This window comes from Varroa jacobsoni, unplaced genomic scaffold (assembly GCF_002532875.2).
Source record: "Varroa jacobsoni isolate VJ856 unplaced genomic scaffold, vjacob_1.0 scaffold_367, whole genome shotgun sequence".
In the NCBI taxonomy this organism is placed as follows: Eukaryota; Metazoa; Arthropoda; class Arachnida; order Mesostigmata; family Varroidae; genus Varroa; species Varroa jacobsoni.
In genome coordinates, this window is record NW_019213269.1 from 685,871 (window position 1) to 695,186 (window position 9,316).

Here is a 9,316-nt window from a genome sequence, read left to right on the forward strand (position 1 = left end):
CGAAGAGGGTCACAGCGGAAGTCTCGAAACGTCACTATCTTCTATACGACTGCTACTGGCAAAAACGTCAGTAATCTGCAGCTCTGCTCATATACGATGTATGTATAATAGATAGGAAGTCGTAATCCGCTGTGCGATTGGTCTACGAGTATGCACGGTATGATACAGGTACATGTATGGGTGCTTATAGCGCAGCACGATGCTAACACGCCATCACATCGGATATCACACATCGTTGTTACAATCTGGTACCGCGGCACAATAAATTTCAATTAGATTGCCACGCCTCCCTTTGAATTTTCCCACCTTTTCAGCTTAGCTCCGATTCCCTCTCCAACAGCCAAACACCAGAAGGAGGCGTGGTAGGACTTTGATAGTTGATGCTTCATACAACAATCGACTGAGCAAACCGCGTACAACATATGCGTCTCTACGGCATCGTTCTTTTTCATTGTATATATATATCATCTATACACTGGTACCTCGATAGCAATGCGCATCTGTGAGTTACTCCAACAGTTTGGGTGCTGCCGTAGGCTCGGCTAAACTACAGTATGACCCAACACGGCAGCGAACTTAATAGTCAAATACAACTTATGCACACACGTACATCGAGTGTGCGCACAAGTTGAACCGAGTAGTACGATAGTAGTGCCCTACCGCCCCAGCAGTACGATGGAATGGAGTGGGGTACATCTCCGTCTCCGACGCTGCTAGTGAACGCTGGCTGAACAACAACGGCGAGCATGGATAACGTTCGCGATTCGTTTGTAGCGGTGCTGTCGCTGCGGCAGTGCCGCTGATGCGTGGAAGATCGATGGCGAATCGCAAAACCGAAACGGCAATGAGCGGCGTCGCGAACGGCGTTTGTTGCTGCTGACGCCACGAGACTACTAACGCCCTGATCAAATCAGACCGTTCGTGTGGTCCTACTCCAATAGCACACGGCCATTACTATCGGCTCGCGATCAATATGTCTTACAACGGATAGGTTAAGTTATAAGTACGATAAGCCGAAGAATAGAGTTAACGAATAAGAAAGAACGTCTTTCTGCGAACGTTACGGAGCCGTAGAGTTGCGATGGGGACAGGCTTAATGGTGGAGTCGCTGAAAACACAATAGTTCCGCGTATCTTTCGTTGTGCGCAAACTCAAGCATGTTGAATTGCTGATAATAACCGTCAATAAACGTTAAATATCTTATAATACGAAGAACGCAACACTATTTTCTGTTGTATACTATATATAGTTTATGAAATGTTCTACTGTAGTCAAGGCTTCAACAACCATACGAATAGAGAAAATCAGTCTTTGTTCAGCTAACTTACTCTAGCTATCTAGGTATTACCGAGTTGTTATAATGACAGGTACGCTTTTACGTGTCTAGCTATTGCATGTAGGTGTATCTGTATACCACAACGCCCTTGTTGTTGACTATTTTCTATGATATGAAAGTATAATGGAAATTAGATAATAAGAACAAGTTATATATATATATATATATATATATATATATATATATATATATATACGTACGATTGTTAATTTTGCCGATAAGAATAGGAAACTTTAAAGGGCTATTCAGTTAAATATCACCTTAATAATATAATACTTCGTTCTAAAAAGTCATTTGTTGTAGACTGATAGGTTTTTTTTTTATTTAATCGGCCCAATTCAGTTTCTGCCGGATGGTCCGAACACATTTATGCTACTGATTTTTTCCAGCCCATTTTTCGAATTCGATCGTCGGGGTGGCTCTTGGCTCAGTCAGCGATTTTTTTTTAAATATTCTCGATCATGTAGAAACGCTCGCCCTTCAGGCTTTTATTTAGTTTGAGGAATACGAAACATCGCAAAGGATTAAGGCCAGCGATTACGCAGAGTGAGGCAGCGCACAGATCTGTTTTTTTTTTTTTTTTTTTTTTTTTTTTTGAAAAAACCATTTCGTAAGTGGTCAAACGTGGGCCAGTGGACTGTCGTGATCGAAGATTCAGAACTTGTTGTGTTACTGTTCTGGTCTCTTACGTCGGCCAGATTTCCGCAATCTTATGATAACTTGTTTAGTTTACCCCTCATGATGAACAACTTCTGACTGCCAAACGAATCGTGAGAGGCACTTTGTTCCTCGTCCATCCTGTTATCGCTGTCAGAGACCCTCTAGGCTGAGAAACGTTCTTGAAGAACCCTTGTCCATCTTCAGAACGTCTGAATCACCTGTTTGTTTGAACTTTACTCGGTATCTGTTTTCCAAAGGCATTCCGCAGCACGCATCTGAAGCATATTTCACAAAGGCTTTATGCTCCATCTGGAAAAAATCACAGAACGCTCAATACTGATTCAACTTTACCGGAAAACTGGAAGTAAAATTATAACATTTTGAGATTTAGCCTATATGGGAGAGCTATGGCCTATTGTCAAGAGCAAACATGGACCATAAGTGATGACCGAGTGTGGGACAACTCAAGCAATTTATTCCATTTCAAATATCTTCAGTGAGTGTATGAAATTAGCATTTAAAATTGACAAATTTCTGTACTATGTCAGAAGGTACTGCAATGCTGATGCACGACAGTTGAGGCATACCACCCTATCTTATATAGACCGTATGGCCGATGAAAACTCAGTGTACCACATACGATGTGATGAAGCCCAGCTACTGAAAAATAAGTGACTGTGTGTGAGTTAGTGCTGTTCACCCCCTCTTCAGGCTTCGTTGGTCGTCGCCTATGTGTTAAAGGAGTTCAGGATCGATCTACGCCATTTCCTCTCTTATGTGCTGATAAAGACCACATAAGCAAACAGAGGGAATAGTTTAAATCGGCGTTTCGTAGCTTCTACAAATAGCGGTCTATCGCTTAGAAGGTGCGCGTATCTCTTCAATGATGAGCGATGCAGTCCCATGGCACGTTTTAGGAACGCAGATTGGATTCAATCGGGTTTTTCTAATTGCGCCGACGTTCCCACACTACCTGGATTCTATGGGAAGCTACTCGATTCATCTTTACTTCGACCAGGACCAGTGCCGTTCGTAAGCAAAGTTTGGAAAGGGTTTGTATACTTACCGTCGCTCGTTGTACTTTGTCCAGCAAAGGCTCGGCCTTGCGTAGGTGAAATTATAGCTAGGTACTTGGAGCTGGTTGGTCCGTTTACATTGGATGGATGCTGCAAATGGATAAATAAAGGACCTAAATTTTCCGATGGCATACGCAACTGGCAACAACATGATGCAAAGCTGAGATATTTTTCATTGGCTGCATATTATATACAGAGGTCGTTTAAAGCTTCATATAGTAGGTCCATTATAAATATAATGGTATGAACTATGATATATACTTCAAATTATGCATGCGAATTGCGTGTGGAGAGTACTGAAAGCTTCGCATGGGGCGCTGATAGCAAGCCCCATATAGTGCTGGAAACCTGCTTCCTTGCCCCTTGTGGTTGACTGTCAAAAAAAACGGCATCTATTACACATTAGCAATCCGTCGCCTTTCACTAAGGGCAAAAGGCTGCTGAAAGAACACAGAAGAGGATTGATTTTACTATAGCTAGGGATCGTCTGGCAGCGGCCGCTTCCCAAAAGCCGTTTGTTAAACGTTGACAACAACATCTACCTAAAATACTGTGCTCCATCCGATATTTCGAACTCGTCGAGAACCGTTCTGAATCCTTTTTGCACCTATGGCTAATTGCTAGGTAAGTCTGCATCTTTTAGCTGCTGAATCCTCATCGAACGCGGAGGAAACATCCATACGTGAAGCACTGTCAGCTTTTGACATTTGAAAAAGTTATACTGGTGTCGAAGATGCTGTGTGACCCGACACAGCCACCTCTGAAGCTTGAAGCGAAGTCCGAATCGAACAAGGCAATGAAAGTGAGGTCTTGAGGTACGATAACAGAGCTTTGCAACGTATATAACACTTGACCATCCGCCAACTACCAAAATAACAAAAACAAATGTAGCAAACGAAAATAGTCATGACTGCGTCGTTGGCAAACTTAGCAATAGTTTACGTTTGCTTGATACATTCAAGACGAGATGTTTTACACTAAGCTGTTTGAGCCTAGATAATTAAAATTTGTAATTTAGGCATATTGGATAAACAGAGGAACAAAATTAGGTTTGAAATTTATCGAACTCGTACTGCCAGCCACACGACCGCTTGTTCCAACCAAATGTTTACCGTCGACGCGTCATCGTCTGCACATATTGTTGCTCATATGCTTCGGAGGTTAATTTTACCGATGTTTTTATTTCATAGCTACTTTAGGATCAAGCTAACTGCGAAGTGGTAGCTTGAGCTAAAAATATTGTTTTTGCTAAGTTCTAGTCAACTCTCTCAATCTTCGTAGTTGAAGAAGTATGAACAATACGTATTTGTTTAGTTCTCTAATGAACAGATTCAGGTTTATGACAGCCTATATCGATCACAACATTTTTCACCGTGTTTAAACAGTTATCTTCTGGTGCACTTTTTAGCACGCTTTCTTATATACTGCGGTTATCTATGGCGGTATCTAGAAACGCTCCTATTTTTTGTACTGCAGACGGACGTCATAGATCCAAAGGTTTTTTGGATGACGGCTAGGTTTGGCTAGGATGTATACAAATTGTGACATCCGTTCGAGCTATGGTTACGGACGTTTCCCGGCCGAAAATGCATCCACGGCATGAATTTCGAGCGCAGGTCGCAGATATATTGACGTAGAGTTTTTGAAGTGGGTAAAACCAAAGCGAGCTATTAATACCAGCCCAACCTATTAATAGTGACTGATACTAAGAATCTCATGATATGCGTTCTAAACGTCTGGACGAATAGATAGGTCGTGAATGAATAATAAGAACGTCGTCTATGCGAGAAAATTAAAGTCGTAACATGTTCCAGATCGGGTTCCAGAGGCCAGAATCGGGTACTCTCTATGTCTGAGTTGCAGTGAAGTACCGTTCGTATGAGGCATGTCTTCTTCTCTACGTTACAGATTTTTACGTTTCTATAATCTAATTTATTGATTTTCTGTTCTTTCGAATTCATTTTTTATGCTCACCAGTGCAATAGTTGCGTGCCGATGTTAGCGTTCGTTAAATTGATCTTTGATACTGGAGAACAATGCAGTGTGCAAGATATGTTGAAACACATTTTAGTATAATATCGTTCGTACTGTGCAGGCCTGCTCGTATGTCTGCACCCATTTCGGCTCCATCTTTCTGACAGACCGCGTCTCCTCTCTCCCCCTCACATTCGCCCTGACCACGTCCGCGCCTTTAACCGCTTATCATCGTACGAAAACACATCACTGTAGCCTCGTCAGATTTCTCCAGTCTTCTTCAATTTGCTTAAATTGAAGCAAAAACAAAAACGAGCAGCAGAAAAAAAAAATCAACGAACATACGAGAAACGCGGCGCGAAAACGAGACGCCGCTAGCAAGAGGATCAGGAACCGCTAGCGTCGACCTGCTGCTGCTGCTGCTGCTGCTACGCTCCATTTCTTCGTCTCGGCAGCGTCATTAAAGGCGTGCAGGTCATATTGGATCTGATCGGTGAACAGAACGAAGCTGAAGACGCCAGCGGTGGCGCGCTCGAGACCCGCAGTGGCAGCTAAGACGGACGGCGAGGACGCTGACCATGACACACCGGAATCGTAATGAGCTAAAGAGAAATAAGTTCGTCACTGCTAATTCAACTCGATTACCTCAGCTGGCGTTAGTTAACCACCACTGGATTCGACTGCTCGTCGTTCAGTGTGTGGGTAATGGCTCGATGCTAATTTTCCCTGTTTGTATCGACTTGGCCATTGTGCCATGTTAAGATATCTCGGCCAGTCTCATCTATATCGTTAAATAGAACTTACTAAGGTAGTACATATGGTACGACGCGACGAATACGAGACGTTTCGAAGTTACAAAAAATGATAGCCAGTTCCACTTCATATACTATATAATGTTTGTGTATAATATTGAAGAGTTCCGATAGACTGAAGAAGTAACAGATCCCGACAAAATGAGTGATTATATAATAAGTAATGAGAAGTGAGCAGACTCGCCTGCTAGTTAGTAGTGGTCCCATGATCGGCAGCCGATCAACATTATACTTAATACAAACATATTGTAGGGTGTTCATATTGACACCTCGCTGTGTTCCGGCCATTATCTTATATCCTCCCAGTCCCAGTGGAAATAACGAGGTGTAGCAGCCCGATCGGGTATGGCCCGTTCTGTTTTCCGTCTGATGAGAAACGGGCAGATTGAATAGCTATGAAGCTATTACAGATTTGTCGTATTGGTGTGTACCGATGACGGGGCGCTTATTTCGAAAGCGCTTTCTTGGTTCTCGGCTTTCTATGTCGCTGTTTGTTGACGGTTAATTTTTTTGTCGTTGTTGCCGCAATAGCTAATATTGTTGATCGCCACCGTTGCTGCTGCTGCTGACTGGCTGGCTGGCTGGCTTTTCTACACTCAATTCATTTTCTGCTTCGGTTAAATTTCATTTTCGACCGTCGTCTTGTTTATAATCATGATCGCTTCCACCGTCAGGACCACTATTGTTTCGTATTCAGTTGGGGGCTTTCTAGGGAACTGAAAAAAAAAAAAAAAGGGGGAGGTTACCTAATGAAAATAATTAAAGTAGATGTGTCATTGCGGCCATGCAGTGTGGATGGTGTGCAGTGTACTATGTCACGTTTAACGAGAGCTGTAAAGTTCGCATCTTTGCTAGACTGCTGTGCTATAGGTTTTCGATAGAACCAATTTAATGGAGAACCCGTTTGTGTCATACGGAAGATTATGTAATCTCGAGCGTTTCAATATAATATTTTAAAGCATAAAGAAATTATTGAGTAAGGATTTTAGAAAAATACCTATTGCTTTAAACGTATAATGTAGACATAAAGTCGTATAGCTTGCCGAATGTAAAACATTATTCATAGCTAAAGTGCCTAGATCGGCTAAAATTTGATATTATCGCGGGATTTGATATTATCTACTGCATGTCGTGCAAAATGTGTGAGCCTGAATCGTCTTAATATAGCTAAGGTATAATAAATATCAATAGAATTAAATTAAAAAATTATTTTGGTCATCGACGCGCTAAAAACGATATGGCGTTTACGCATAATTCCAAACTGGAGTAAGTTTCCTAATTTCTACCTCCTTCTGACAAAGTTCCTATGATAGAGTAACGAAAAAAAAAAAAAGTACGAACCGTTAAATATTCATGTAACAGTGGAAATTCATCGATATCAGCTGCGGGCCGAATTATCTGGCCAATATCAGTTTTCTTGAAACATGAACGTACATACATGCACGGCTACGGTCTGTCTAAAACGTCACTAGCTTACTAAAAAATACAACCTATACAGAAACGTTCAAACTATTGCTCGCAAGAGGCTGAACGAGCTCGGAACAACTAAACAAGCTCGTTCAATTGTTTCATCGTTTTTTTTAGAGATTCGTTAGAAACGGAACGATCTCAAAATGTACACAATAGATCACCACTTGTTAAACACACATTTACTCACATACGGTCACCGCACAACTTTCAGAATCTACATGAAATCATAATAAGAAAATGTCAAAATGTGTAAAAAACAAATATGACAGAATAAGACGGCAGCAGACGATAACGGGTTTAATATCGTAGTGCCGTTTGTAATTACCAGAGCTACTGTCAAGACATACATATGTGCGTAAGTACGCACGCGGCTCATTAATGGGCCAACAGTGGGGATTCTCCTAAATCGGCTCCCGTTTCGGTTTGCCGACGGAGTGCAGATTGGAATGTTATATCAATGATCAAGCTTTAAAAAGGGACGAAGCCGAAGCCGAAGCCAGAAAGGTGGGGGGGGGGGGGGGGGTCGAGGCAAAAAGGACATCACACGTAACGCCAGAAGCTACTCCCGCCCAGTAGATTAAGCGGTAAAGGCAGCAGTCTTAGAGGGTAGTGACACGTCGGACGGGGATATTTCTGACAGACAGTAGCAAACGTCAGTCGACGATAGTGAACAGTCGTAGCGAGATGATGACGATGATCCAAATTCAAAGAAAAGCATTTGAATTGGCTTCCATTCGGTCCGTCCAATATCAATTTTCCTTCTGCATGTCTACGAGGCGACAGGGATCGGTTCGTGTCAGATGATCGAAATTTTCGTACGAAACAGTTGCGAAGGAAGCGAATCGATGACGGGTAATCGAGGGGGAGACTGAACAGGCGGTCAGGGGCTCTCGAAAGAGCTTCAAGCAAAATAAAGGAATGTCTTTCTCTTTTTTGCGATCGTGAAGCATCGGCTAATTGATCGGTTGCGGCTAACGGGCAAATAACGCCTTTGAGTGGTGACACCTCGTTGGTCATCTTCGCACAGTTTCGAAGGAGCGCGCGAGCAGGGCTTAGGTCATCTACTGAGTTGGTTCGGTGTCCCTCTCCACCGACTTCTCAGATGTTTCTTGAAAGACGAAAAATGAATTGGTAATAGCAGTAATATCTTGTTACGATTTCTGTCAAATGCACAACATGGCCGATTCCGTTTGCTTCATCATAGACATCGACAAAATCACCCATATTGCCTATGATGTTTGCATACAAGTATGTACGTACCTACGTCGAAGACGTTAGGGCATAAAGGCATTTGTAAACGTTGTGTGTATCTCTTCGATTGCATGGATACTTGTAGTTGCTATTATTTCTGGCATGGAAGAATAACTGTTAACGCTTGTAAACCGACCTTCTGTCCGTTTCTAGAAGAAAATATTGACACACTTAAGGGCTTCAGTACCCAACTACCCGTAATGAAGTCTCTAATGTTCCTTAACGGTCTTGTTATCGCTGAATTCAAACTTGCGCAATCGGGAATAGATTTACAATGCCGGCTTCATGAATCGCATGGTCGTAAACTTTAAGCCATCATATAGACATCACGTCATTGTCGGGAGCTTTGCGGTTTACATCCGTTTATATCCGTCTCGTGACGATGCTCTTGAAAGTCCTTGATACTAGATGTATGTATTATATTTCAAAGTGCATATTTTGATTATTATCTATCTGAGACGCTGTCGCATGCTGAGGTCTAATGGATTTTTTTCTTTTCCAGGACTAAAAAGTGGAACGTTGGGTCGAGAAGGAAACTTCAGAAGCGGCAGCACTAAAACCTTTCTGCGCCGCCGCCATCATCAGTATTAACGCGACCAGGATCAACTTCGCGATCGGCGTTAGGTGAATAAATAAGGGAACTGGGCGGTTAACAAAGGAGCACGGATCAGACAAACGAAGTACTGATTTCTTGTCTGTTGTTATGTGATGCGTTGTTGACGATTGATGACGACACA

General features: G+C 42.4%; 1 long non-coding RNA gene across 1 annotated transcript; it reads right to left on the reverse strand.

Annotated features, from left to right (window-relative positions):
* Positions 1–1,652: 1,652 nt before the first annotated feature.
* LOC111259772 (uncharacterized) lies at positions 1,653–4,139 on the reverse strand. The gene is made up of 3 exons (XR_002679839.2): positions 3,615–4,139; positions 3,063–3,162; positions 1,653–2,305 (listed from the first exon to the last, which is right to left on the reverse strand). It is a non-coding gene; the product is annotated as an uncharacterized LOC111259772 (long non-coding RNA).
* Between the last annotated feature and the right edge of the window lie 5,177 nt (positions 4,140–9,316).